Genomic DNA, 14,899 nt, shown 5'->3' with positions numbered 1-14,899 from the left:
TCAAAGGCAAAGCCAACCAAGGATTTTAGCGGTGGCACGTCTCTGTTTTGAGCACGTGAACGTTTACGTGGCACAGTCCTCAGCCCACGAAGACACCAGCATACCTGGAGATCATCACCGTAACCTGCTACCACTCCGAAGCTTTAATAGACATGATGACAGTTACGCTAGATCTCGGCTGAGGAGATCTACGTGTCCTTGGAAACACAGTTAATAACATAGGATTCAGTTAGTTAGTTTCAATACTCTTTCATTATAAATAACGCGTTGATGAACGCTGTGTAGAAGCTTTTTTCGATGTAATTTTTGGAACTGTTTCTATTAGCACCCCACTGTACTTTGTTTTATATATGTTGCTGCTGCTTTAACACATGAGAAGACTACTTTGCTGAGCTCGTTATTATGACTGTTCGTTGACTAGCTGAGGTGGCAGAGGGCCCCTGCGCACTAAAGCCCTGTATAGTTTTTTTCATTATGTTTTTTGTCTTCATAATCATTAGCTTGTATATAACACACTGTTTAGATGTTTTTAAATTCACTACTGTTTACATGCTCACTTCCGTTTTTATAGCTGTCAGCTGATCAATGTTTTTCTGCAGGTTTTCTTAGGCAGCCCGGGCAAATTTTCATCTTTTTGATAACTATTGACATATGAGATCATTTTGTCCTTCCTGCTAACTTTCATTTTCTGAAGTTTAATTCCAGCAATGTTCTTTTTCAAGTTGTGATTTGCTTATTTATTTTTCTGTTACTTGGACATCATACTACTCATCAGTTTATGGTTTCTTTCTATAGTCAAGTGACTCTATTAGTAAGAAATCAGAATATTACTTATTGTAGTGTGATTTAGTTATCATATTGCTTAAACTCATTCATGATTGCTTCCCACAAGGTAGATTGAGTTGAAGGGTAAAGGATCAAAAGAGTTGAAGTAGTGTGATTAGTTTCCTTTCTGCAATTTAATTTCTTGCCATCTAGATATCATATTGCTTGACTTGTTCATGATTGCTTCCCACAAGGTAGATTGAGCTGAAGAGTAAAGGATCAGAAGAGTTGAAGTAGTGTGATTAGTTTCCTTTCTGCAATTTAATTTCTTGCCATCTAGATATCATATTGCTTGACTTGTTCATGATTGCTTCCCACAAGGTAGATTGAGCTGAAGGGTAAAGGATCAGAAGAGTTGAAGTAGTGTGATTAGTTTCCTTTCTGCAATTTAATTTCTTGCCATCTAGATATCATATTGCTTGACTTGTTCATGATTGCTTCCCACAAGGTACATTGAGCTGAAGGGTAAAGGATCTGAAGAGTTGAAGTAGTGTGAATTAGTTGCTTTGCTTTTAGTTTGAGTTGCTTTAAGTTCAGTTTTTACTTTCTTTTTCATTCAGCAGCAAGGATACTGGGCCATTGTCATTAGTTCACTGTTTAATACATTGATTTCCTCTTAAGAATTGATTTCATTATAGTTGTTTTAAAGCTTTCTTTTTGAACACTTTTAAGTTTTGGAAAATCACTGTAGAAATCACCATCACCATCCATACTTAACTTTCATTTTCGCCATCACACATTAGGGAAAGATAAATCCAAAAACAAACTAAAAAACTCAAAAACGACAAAAGACTAAGGAAATGGTTATCTAGTACATATAGTACACTTCACTTCGTCAGTTTACGAACCCCGGATTGACATTTTAAATAGCAATTTAGAACACACTAAATTGACCAAACACGAGGGTTATATATAGAGTAGATTAAATATGTGCCAAAGAGAGATAAATGAGTGTGAGGGTTTCATTATGAGGCAAGGCCACATGAGTTTTTGTGATGCATAAATATAGAAACATGCATATTCAGGAAAATGTAATGACTTGACATAAAAAAATGGCACACCACGGAGAAATGACCATGTTGGAATGTCATCTTAGAATAGGGCATAGATTTTGGAGAGTACCTAGTTTGTGATACCAATGTTGCATTGCGATCCAAAATGAAATGTAAGCGTTTATTGCATTACCATAAAAATGATACACATATAAATACATTGTATTATTGTTAGATTCACATTCCAAGGTCTTTTGGACTCTCGACGATGATTCATATTCCACTCCAAAACCATAACAAATTAGGTGTCTACAAAACACGATTTAAGTCTTCATGGAGGATTTTCAATGACTCTCTTTCTATTGAATTGTTGTAAATGAATTCAAAGTGCTACATGTATGATTGATGCATTGATATTGAAGGTAGCCACATTAGTGGAGGAAAGCAACAAAAATGGAGGCTTGTGCGGTTGATTTGAGTTCTTTTTATTGAGAAATGGCAACAAGAAATTCCAGTTTAATTTTTCCTTGAATTAAAATGAGAATTAAAATCAAATTCTATTATCATAGCAACTTGTTAGTAGTTAATTAAGTTTAATTAACTTAATTAGCTTAGGAATTTCGAGTTGGAAGTCTTTCTATAGTCATGTATATGTTCTCTCTAAATTTTAGGGGTCCAGTATGAGTTTAAATTGAGTTGGAAATTAGATCACTCAGTTTAATGAGTTAAGTTCAGTAAAATTAGTTCTAACTGTTTGTGGAACTAATAGAGAGTTAACAGTCAGTTGGTGCACTAGTGCATCCACAAGTGTCACTCTACTGAATATTCCCTCATGAGAAACTCGTGCATGTCAGTTTAGAGAAAGACCCACTTGAGACTAGAGTGCAGGGACAATGTGCTATCAGTTGTATTATTTACTGGAGTGTAAATATCATGCATGCATCGGAGATTGATCCTATGTTTGGATTGTGCAATTTTGGAAGCATGAATTCCCTTTAAATACATGTTATTCATCCTAGGAATTACACAAGATATTAGGGGCTTGGAGAACTGAAAAATTGGCTAAGTGTTGGGCAAGAGCTAGCTTGTGAGCTGAGAGAGTTGAGCATACTTATGCGGAATTGCTCTAGTGAGAACAAGCTTTGTATCTTCACTCATATTTATGATATATGCAATATAGATAGTGGGGATTTTAGCATTGGATTTCCCTAGATACATCTTGTGTTATGTGCCATTGATTTATCTTATTCTTGTTCTTATTGTTTTCATCGATCTATTGGCTTCCACTGGTTGAAAGTAGAAGTAGATTCTTGTCCCGTGCTTTAGTAAATTGCATGAGCTTGTGAATCTACGAGATTTTCTACATGGTATAAGAGTTGAGAACAATATAATAGAGGAGATTTTGAAGTTTTGAGTTTTGGGTTGCAGGTGAAATTCGAATTTGCAATACATACTTCAGGATCGGAAGATGGATTTCTACGTTTGCGGCTCGAGTATGCCTTGGGAGGCAGCTCAAATTTTATAGCCTGGAGGGACAAAATGGAGGTTGAACTAGAGGATAATGGCTTGAAGGAATTCTTTGGTCAAGAAATTCATAAGCTAGCAGTATCGGATGCACAAAATTTGGTTGAATGGAAGAAGTATGTGGCGAAGGTGAGGTGGAAAATCCTTGAGGGAGTTCGAGACCACATTTTCTCGAGTCTCCATGGCGAGGAAACTCTATATTCTATGCGGAAAACATTGACGGACTTGTATCGAAACAATAGTGACCAAAGGAAATTGGCATTGAAGGACAAACATTTGAAAAATCAAAATGGAGAAAGGCGAGACAATTCCAAAATAATTGACCAAGTTCACTCAGTGTCATGATGAACTTGGAAGTGTTGGAATCATGGTTGCCGAGGATGATATGGTGAGTCTTGTTGTTCTAGGACTCCCAAAGAGTTGGTATAGTTATCATGACTCTGTCAATGGTCAGGAGAATCTACCAGATTGGGAATGACTATGGTCGGATTTGATGCAGGAGGAGATCAAGAGGACCACCAGGGATGGCTCTTCTTCAAAGACTGATGATGAAGAGAATTGTGCCTTAGCGATTAAGTTGGAGAAGGGGAAAGGGAAAGATTCCCATTCCAAATCAGATTCTTATCATGGAGGTAGGAAGAAATACATGATGAAAGTTAAGTGTTTTCATTTTCATGAGCTGGGCCATTTTGCTACAAATTATCCACTCAATAAGTCTAAGAAGAAGTCCTCAGGAGGAGTTGCGGGTGAGTCTTTGGCCTCTCAATTCAAATTGGAATTTTCCCTCATTTCATTCATGGTGTCATCAATGATGGTAAGTATATGGTACTTAGACAATGGAGCTTCATTCCACATGACTGGTGACAAAGAGTTATTCAGTGACCTGGAGGAGAAAGATCTTCAGATGCATATTGAGATGGGTGACAATGGGAAGTATAGTGTTACTAGATTGGACACGATTACTTTTCAGAGGGAGCATGGGGCTCCAATCAACTTGAAGAATGTTATGTATGTGCCCAGGTTGAAGAAGAACTTGGTATCCATTTCCATGCTTGAGGATAGAGGCTATGATGTGATATTCTCGAAAGGAAAGGCGTTCCTTTGACACATAGCCATTGGTATAGTAAATAAGATAGGGATTTGGGTGAAGAGTCCCTATAAGTTGGAGGTACAGGAGTGTGTTTCTTTGAGCAGAAAATCAGAAAGGGTGTGGAGTCGAGATATTGGCGAGTTGAGGCACAGGTGATTGGGCCACTTGCATCATGGGGCTTTGAAGATATTGCAATAGATCTCGACCGGTCTTCCCAAAGGTACGCTTGAGCAAGTTGATACATGCAATGGGTGTACTTTGGGAAAATACACCAAGTCTTCCTTTCATGATAGATACAGTCGAGAAGAGGCTATTCTAGAGCGATTCCATTCATATGTGTGTGGACCATTCTCGATAGCATCCACGACCAAACACAAATATTATATTATATTTGTTGATGACTATTCTTGTAAATGTTGGATATTTTTCATGTAGAAAAAGGATCAAACTTTCACAAAGTTTTGCGAGTTTAAAGCATTGGTGGAGAAAGAGTTGGGCAACAAGGTTAAATATCTACGGCCTGATAACGGTGGTGAGTATGTCTCAAATGATTTTAAGAACTTCTATCCAGCAGAAGGGATTAAATAAGAGTTGACGGCACCCCATAACCCTCAGCAGAATGGGGTGGCCGAGAGGAAGAACAAAAGCATAGTAGGGGAAGCAAGGGTGATGTTGCATGATCAGGGCCTACCACTACACTTGTGGGTTGAGTCATGCAACACATAGGTTTATGTGCAGAACCGCATCCCACATCTGATACCTGAGATGAAGATACCAGAGGAGGCTTATTCCAGTAAGAGGCCAGATGTTGGTCACTTCAGGATTTTTGGGTCATTGGTATATTTCCATGTGACCAAAGATGCACGGAAGAAGCTTGAGCTAACAATAGATTTGGGTATATTTGTGGGTTACACTGATACACCTCACAACTATCGGGTGTACTTGTCGACCAGCAGGATGATAATGGTTCGAAGGGATTTCAAATTCTATGGGGAGAAGACCATGCGAGTTTCCCTTGAGAGGGATCTTGAGCTACATGTAGATGAGGAGATTTTAGCTCCTAAGTTTGAGGAGCCTCAGATTGATGTGGAGTAGCCACATGTAGGGGATCTGAGAGTGGAGACATCCAATCAGGCATAATCTTCCAGACAAGGAAGAAAGCGCACCAGAGAGGCTGAAATATTATTAGATGATGCACGGGAGAATGTGTGAGCACCCACTTCTCAGCATAGGCAGAGGAGGTCACCTGAGAGGTACACTGGATACATGGCTCTTATAGGCGAATGTGTTATGACTGAGCCATATTCCTTTAAGGAAGTAGTGTAGCAGCCAATTTGGGTTGATGACATGGTGGAGGAGTATGACTCCATAGTTTGTAACAATGTTTGGGATGTGTTCCCGAGACCGGAGGACAAGTTAGTGGTGAGCTACCATTGGATTTACAAGGTAAAGCAAGTTGGAGATGGTAGTGTGGAGAAGTATAAGGCTAGATTTGTAGCCCTTGGCTTTTCACAGGTAGAGGGGATTAACTATGATGAGACCTTTGCTCCTGTTGCAAGGTACTCGTCAATCATATCTATATTGGCACTATCAGCACAGATGGGTTGGAAGATACATCAGATGGATGTGAAGATATGCTTCCTTAATGGCATGATTGAGGAAGAGGTGTACATAGAGAAACCTGAAAGTTTTGAGACCTTTGACTGTGAGTCACATGTGTGCCGACTCAAGAGAGCATTATATGGGCTGAAGCAAGCATCCTGTGCTTGGTACATCAGGATAGATAGCTACTTCACCGGGTTGGGCTTCACGAAGAGTGAAGCAGATGCAAACCTGTACCACATAGTTGTGGAAGGTAAACTGTTGATCATTGTACTTTATGTTGATGATCTCATAGTGACAAGTGATGATCAATTGATCAAGTCTTACAAGGAGGAACTTGCAAGAGAGTTTGAGAGAAGGACGTGGGGTTCGTACATTACTTTCTTAGAATGGAGGTATGGCAGGGAGATGGGGAGTTGTTTGTGTCTCAGGGTAAGTATGCCAACGAGATACTCAGGAGATTCTGCATGGAGAGCAGCAAACCCATGGAGACTCCTCTAGCAGGTAACTGGAGGAAGGAGGATGCTACTTCAGGGGAAGTAGTGGAAGCTACTGTTTACAGGCAGCTTGTGGGTTCACTCATGTACTTGGTAAACACATGACTGGATATGTGCTATGCAGTTAACCAACTTAGTCAAGCGATGGTTAGGCCTACCAAGCTGTATTGGAAGGCAACAAAGCATGTGTTGAGATACCTCAGGGGCACTTCTCAATATGGATTATGGTACAGATGGAAATAGAGAGTGAAGCTTTAAAGATTCACTGATGAAGATTGGGCAGGGAGTCCATCCATCTGGAAAAGCACATCAGGAGGGATCTCTAGTATTGGGTCAACCACAGTTTCTTGGTACAGCAGGAAACAGAGATCGGTTTCACTTAGTTCGGTAGAGGCAGAGTACATGGTTGTGATTCATGCAACAAGTGAGGCCATCTGGATGAGGAAGATCATATTTTGTTTGTTTGGTTAGCAGATGGATCCAACTGTGATTTACTACGATAATTAGAGTTGTATCAAACTCTCTTAAAATCTATTTTTTCATGATCATCCCAAGCATATTGATATCCGATATCACCATCTTAGAGATTGTGTATTGAGGTGGATTATGTTGTTAGAGTACATTCCTACGGAGGAGAAATATGCTGACATTTTGACCAAGGCATTTTTAAGATGTAAATTCGAGTTTCACAGAGACAGGATCGGGATAATTGATAATCCCTTTCTTGTTGAGAGGGAGTGTTGAGAAATGGCAACAAGAAATTCCAGTTTAATTTGTCCTTGAATTAAACTGAGAATTAAAATTGAATTCTATTCCCATAGCAACATGTAAATAGTTAATTAAGTTTAATTAAATTAATTAGCTTATGAATTTCGAGTTAGAAGTCTTTTTGTAGTCATGTGTATGTTCTCCCTAAATTTTAGGGGTCTAGTATGAGTTTAAATTGAGTTGGAAATTAGATCACTCAGTTTACTGAGTTAAGTTAAGTTAATTATTTCTAATTGTTTGTGGAACTAATAGAGAATTAACAGTCAGTTGGTGCACTAGTGCATCCACAAGTGTCACTCTAGTTAACTAAAGATTCCCTCATGAGAAAATCATGCATGTCAGTTCAGAGAAAGACCCAGTTGAGACTAGAGTGCAGGGACAATGTACTATCAGTTGTATTATTTACTGGAGTGTAAATATCATGCATGCATCAGAGATTGATCCTATGTTTGGATTGCGTAGTTTTGGAAGCATGAATTCCCTTTAAATACGGGCTATTCATCCTAGGAATTACGCAAGAGATTAGGGGCTTGGAGAGCTGCATAATTGGCTAAGTGTTGGCCAAGAGCTAGCTTGTGAGCTAAGAGAGTTGAGCATACTTGTGTGGAATTGTTCTAGTGAGAACAAGCTTTGTATCTTCACTCATATTTTTGATATATGCAATACAGATAGTGGGGTTTTGAGCAATTCCTTTCCCCAGATACATCTTGTGTTATATGTCATTGTTTTATCTTCTTCTTGTTCTTATTGTTTTCATCGATCTATTGGATTCCGCTGATAGAAAGTAGAAGTAGATTCTTTTCCCGTGCTTTAGTAAATTGCATGAGCTTGTGAACCTACAAGATTTTCTACACTTTTCTTAATGCACAATTAAGTACGATTTTATAGTCCTAATAGTTCCCTGGACAAACATTCTTAGTGGAGAGGTGGTTTCCTTTTCTTTATAGTAATATAGGACAATATTGAGAGCTTTTATTGGGGTGGGTGACATAGAAATTGTAGGGGAGTTTGGGGGGATTGGAATATCATGCTTTTGTGGTAATATTATTATTTTTTATGAACTACATGGTTTTCCCTTGCAAGTGTAATAATATATATTTATCCTTCCAATTATGGTAGTTAGTAGAGTCTCTAGGACCAAGCATGTCAAGGTCACTTGATATTTTTGGTAGGGTGGAGTTGAGATACGATTTCCCCATTCTTATAATTCCATTTCATCTCAAGTATGCCTTTAATCTTAAATGAATGCTTCATCATAAATGGCTAAAGGATCCCTGGTTTTCTGATCAACTTGCCAATGATTGCATGGCTTTGTGTTTATCCCAAATTTGCAACTATTTATTTAATGAATTTTTCGTTATGTACCATGTTATCATGGAAAGTTTTGTACAACATTAATTCATGCCTATAGAAATATACATATTAATTTGAACTGGTGAGGGAGTTTGTAGAGTAGTGTGGTAAGGGACATGCAATGGATCTAGGCTCCCCTTCTTTCCACTTTTATTTTTATTAATAAGCAACATATGGCCAAGACCTTGTAGCTTCACTAAGAGGTGTGGACTGCAATGAACATGGGTACATAATGTATGTATTAATAAAGTTCATTGTTAGGGTGATTTTCTTGAATTAAGTGCAAGAAATATACATTTTACAATTGAAATTTAAGGAAAGAAATGATCAACCTCTAATTTCTAGTGACAATTTTTGCAACAAATGGCATTTTTCTTATGCTCTTATGTAAAAATTGTATATAGTTTTAATAAATAACTTTGAATCAAAACTACAATAGATCTAGTATGTGTGCAACTTGTCCTAAAAAATTTCGCACATGGTGATAGCTTTCAAACCTAATATTTTCCTTAGATGCATATTTTTCAATGTATTTTTTCATGACATGGAGGGAGATAACTTGTCAACAATCAACATATCCACCCCAAATTAGTAGTATGGAAAAATTGTGTATCATAATTACAGGCATGCTTTTGTATTTTATGCCCACTCTTGCTAATGAACATGTCAAACAAAGCATGTAACCTGCATGGTTCCTTAATGGCATTGTATGTTGGAGCTTTTCTTTCACATGCATGTACTTTCTGTACAATTTGTGTCATTGAAAATAATTGACTAGTTCCTCATAGTTATGCCTATTACAGTTTACTTATCTTGTTGCTTTGACAATGTTCATCCTTAACAACAAAGGTGCACTAGTAGCAATTTAGATTTTGTTACAATAAAGGAGGTGCAACAATTTTATAGGAGAAGATCAATAAGGGGAGAGTTATAGGTCACATACATGTTAAAGGAACACATCACTATAATGAAAAAACACCTTGTAGTGGAGGTTTTCGCAGAGGTTTTTTATGTTACAAGATTGTGCAAATTTTTCAAAAACAACCTTTGCCTTTCATAGGGGATGTTTTAATGAATATTTGCTATAGCTAAAAATATTGGGCAAGCAAAGGGTTTTTTTTTCCTTTTGGTGCTTGTTCTTCAAAAACACATCTATGTGTTTTGAATTAACACACTTTGGTGCATAATCAAAATTAAAAGCACCACTGCTTGTATAATTATTACACACATAAATCTCCTTTTTTTCTTAATGATGCAATGTTGTTATTATAATTTGTTAAGTACTAGGTTGCCTTTTGTTTTATGGCACATTGATGCTGATATAATTGTGAAGATTTCGACCTGTTCTTTTTTTTGATTAAATGTTCATTGCTCATACACCCAATACAATACCAAGATGTATTGAGGTTTGTATCACACACATACTATTATTGGTGCCTATATCACCATGTGCACCAAAGCGACATGTAATTGCAAACATTTTGATGTGAGATATCAAATACATTCTTTGCTACTAATGACCGATGTGCATGTCTCTTAAAAATGCACTAATTTCTATATTTGTGGCACACACCTTTTTATGAATCAAAAGGATACATTGCATCGATATGTATATATTTCAATTAATTTTTTTTATTTTTTTAAAATTAAATTTCTAATAATCATCTTAAAATCAAATAACTTCTATATTGAATATTGATTTTTTTAATTATTGTGTTTTGATATAAAGATTACATAAGCATTATCCAATAGATTACAACTCTATTATATATAACAATGCAAATGATCAATATGCTAATTAATCATGAACACAACATTTTTTAACATTGGGAAATGCAATAAAATAAGAAGCTTGTTTTATTTATATCAATAAGATATCCAACATCGTACAAAATGAAGCAACATGGTCCACAATAATTGAAATGCAACCAACATGTAATTGTTACACTTATTAATGATTTATCAACATCCAATTGGGACAATATTCCAAATATATTAACTAAAATGTCAATATGTAATTGTTATATTTATTGGTAACATGTTCTTATGCAACTAGGACAATATGTTGAGTACATTAAATAAAATCCTTAATTTTAATAGACATATGCTCCAAATCATACAATTTGAAATAACATTCAATTATTTTAATTGCCATTCATCATTTGTATTATTGTCATCACTTGATGTATGTGAAAACATCATTTCTTCATCACTCGAAGGTGATATTGTACTTGGGTTATTTAACTAATATTTTCTTAATCTACTTGTTTTTTACATTCTTCCTTTTAATATTCCATTTACAAACAGAAAAATAAAGTGTAATAAGTATAGCTACAACATTTATATAGTAAAATATACATGATTGTGCAAATAAATAAATAAAAACACTATAGTAGTGAACGTTTCATAAACAATATATATTATTTTGAAACCATTCTCAATGATATTTCTCAAAATCTCATCTATTGGTTCTAGTCCATACTTAGTTGCATGTATGTTTAATAAGTTATGACTAAGCATAGATATAATCAATATAAAGGTTTCTTGTTACTATATTATTTATAAAATGAGAATTAAACAACAATTGACTCTTCTATATATGTTATGTGGAATCTACGACTGTGGATAGAAGTATTTTCCCTAGACCTAATGGTCGGGTCTAGAACAACATAAAGTAAATAATATAATTTTTCCCTTAAAGTAATTGAACAAAGGGATGAGGCCTACCCGGAATCCGTCGCAAGCTTCACTCCTCTATTGGGTTGTACACTCCAATCCTAGTTCTAATCGCTATAATTAGAACTTGCACATTCAATCAATTCAATCCAAAGATCTACGACATCTATGTAGCATAATTCAATCGCTCTATTCAATAGATCAACATGGTATTGAAATACATGAATAACATAACATCATATATAGTAAGACCAATGTACTCTTTGTATTAATAGAAATGGAGAGAGTTACAACCAAATATAGAATTTGATCTTGTAGAATAGATCCTCAAAGTTAAATTTTCCTTCCTTGTCACAAAGTGTACCTCTATGTCACCCTAATGCATAGAATAATGACTCTCACAACAACAACATGAGGGTAGAATCTATCTCCAAAAGCCAACCTCTAGCTTGTGGATGACAATAAATATATAAGAGAGGATGGTAGTTTAAGAATTATTATCCATTTACCAATCTAGGCTTGAAATCCATTTGTGATGGCAGGATGAGCTCAAGGGATAAGAGGTGAAATATCCAAGGTAGGATAAAATAGGATTATAAGTTCTTATCTAGTGTAAATGGTTAGAACAACCTTTGGAATCTTCTAGAAGAGGAAGCTTGATAATTCTTCTTATTTTTCCCAAATTTCTAGAATCAGCGCACCCCCAGCAAGGGACAACCTGCTGGTGATCAGTGCAGGTCCAGTAAGGGTCAACCTGTTGGTGAACACATATCCTTAAAGGGCCAGGGTGCAGTGAGCCTTAAAATCTTGGAAATGAAGAAACTAGGGTCAGAAACTCAGGGATTTGGGAGAGTCATGCCTAGGGATTTGTGTAGGGATGATGACAAGGTGTTTAAGGATGTGAATTGATCTAATTTAAAGTCCTATTGACCATATGCGACAAAATGGCCTATACTAGATTTCCCACTAAAGCACAAAGTTAGAAATGACAACTGATGACTGAACTTATTTACCTTGTGACAAGTTAGGATCAAGAACAACTAGTCGATATCATCATCTGTTACAATACATTTACATTATGATATCCTTACTGAGGGAGGCATACCCATGCTCAACACATAAGCTAACATTACATGTACAATGATCAAGAAGACATATCCACTAATGACAAAGAGTGGACCCATGATGGGATGACTATCGGTATGATCATATCCATCATACATTATGATCTTGTAGTAATCTTGAAATCGCAGCCCACATGGATGAAACTAGATCTGGGGTCTTTTATCTCGTCCACACGACCTTCCAATGTGTTATTTCAATATAGCACTACGGTCACGTTGTCTGCATAAAGGTCATAAGCCAGGTTCGAAGGGAACACCCTAACCTACAAAGGTTAAGAATTGCGCGTTCATAGGTGGATAAGGCAATTATATAAACCCGGGGTAAAGAGCTAAGGTCTAAACCAACGGTGCGGGAGGAGGTGCAGTTTAGAAATATTATGTGATTAAAGGTCAAGCTTCTTCCCCCCTTGAAATCTACATATGGTCACATCCAAGCGTAGTTCCAACAACAAAGTCAAAAGTGGCTTAACATTGCCACATGCCCCCGGCGTGGAATAAGTCAGTGCCCGATGAAAAACCCTAATCAATTTTGGCCCTGATGGAATATTTCTCCGCGTCATGACACTCCTTACCGAAATGAGTAGGGACCACCCGACAGGTGGCCTCCTCTTACTCACGGCTCAAAGATTCAGGTATCAGGTAGATGGTGACATTTACTCAAGTGGCGAAAGGTAAAGTTGTGTTTTGATTATCTAGGCTCATCCCTTGCTCTCCCAAACCAACCCTTAACCTCCATGTGTCGTCCCCTCATGCCTTCATCTCCCGCCACCTGGGCACAAGCCTTTATCTCTGCATAAAGCAAATAAAACCCTAAGGTCATTACCCGACAACGATTCTTCATCACGGTCAAAAAATCTCTTGCTTGGAAAACTGCGCAGGAGCCTTCTATCCACTCTCCCAGAGACCACGGGCATCCTCCCAAGTCGCTTTCATTCCCCTGCGGGCTCCAGGTAACCTGACACCACCCAGTCTCCTTGTTTGCTTGTTTTGTTTTATTCGAAGGGATGAAACACGCAGCCCCTGCAACCCCCAACACTCATGAGGTCAAGAACCCCGGTGCCAACCTTCTAACCAACACTGAGGCCCATATCATTGACCCTTCTTATCCCTTTTCTCTCACCGACATCCGTTATGAAATATTCTCAAACCACGTGAAGAATGAAGACCCGTTCCGAGTTGTGGCTTCTAGGTTATACTACCAAATTTCTCCCCCAGTTCATCATCTCCCTGAGTTCGTAACCTGGTTGTGGATTCCTACCAAATTGAGAAGAATCATTTTGTTTCTCCTTTAGGGAACATAATCCTAGAAATAACCCCTCTTTTAATTCAGAGAGCGCTCAACTTCCCCGCATATTCCTCAATGCGCACCTTCATTGATTCAACCCTAGAGGGACATTTTATGGCACTCCCTATAAAAGAATTGCAACCCTTCCTAGAGAAAATTCTCGATCTCGAAGCCAAAACCTTGCCTTTAGATATTCAACTCCCATTAACCCTTTTCAAACCCTTTGTTCAACCAATCTTAGCCGATATCATTGGCCTTTTGGGAGGAAACTACACTCTGCAATTAAGCAAGGTGGCTCTCAGATGATTACACAAGATAAAGTAGTTTGGATGTCAGTTAAACATCCTAGAATACCTTTCTAACTCCATCCGCTTTCAATTCAGCTATCTCAGAACCGCTTCTTGCTTCTGTTACTATTCACTGTTATTTTATTTGTTTCTCTATACTCACATTGAAGAATTCCAATGTCTTCACCTAGATGTGTTTACCCCCGATAAAGAAAGAAATTCGGTCTTCGACTGGAACGTTTCTGTAAGGAAGAGTCCAGGCTTGGGAGGTTATTCTCAATTCCTCTCATCCTTCATGGCTATTTCCTACCGAATCATTCATGAAATCCCCCAGGATCTTCCCTGAGCAAAAAGAGCTCCTCCAACTTCATGAGCAAGTTTCCATTGGAGATTGGTACCTCTATGAGGATTACACACAGATCCGGGCTTACGGGTGCAAGCTTCCCCCTTATCATTTTCCAGTTTTCTTGTAAATGAGGGTGTTCGCCCTTGAGTTCATCAGGAAAACCCTTCATGTGGATTTTCTCCACTTTGTACCAGCGAAGAAAGGTTACATATTTAAAATGGGATAGCCAATAGGCCCTTTTGTGATAAACACCAGGAAAGCCTTCAAAATAATTGAAACTATGCTCGAAGCCATGGAATTTGAGAAAGGTCAAATTTGGCATTACGATCCCTGAGGTCTCCTTGCTCGGAGAAGGGAAAATATTAAAGCCTCAACCTATGTGCATGATCCTAAGCCCGAGGTCGAATGGAAAGCTAACTTTGATTCCTGGCCTCTTAATATAGACATGGAGACCGAATCCCTAGTTAGCATGGACAAGACATAAAAGAGGACTGCTGACACTTCAGGGACAACTGACATGGAAGAAGGAC

The sequence above is a fragment of the Pinus tabuliformis genome, chromosome X, assembly GCF_031772625.1.
Source record: "Pinus tabuliformis cultivar Carrire ecotype Pingquan chromosome X, CPIR1, whole genome shotgun sequence".
Lineage (NCBI taxonomy): Eukaryota > Viridiplantae > Streptophyta > Pinopsida > Pinales > Pinaceae > Pinus > Pinus tabuliformis.
This window is presented reverse-complemented; position numbering follows the sequence as displayed.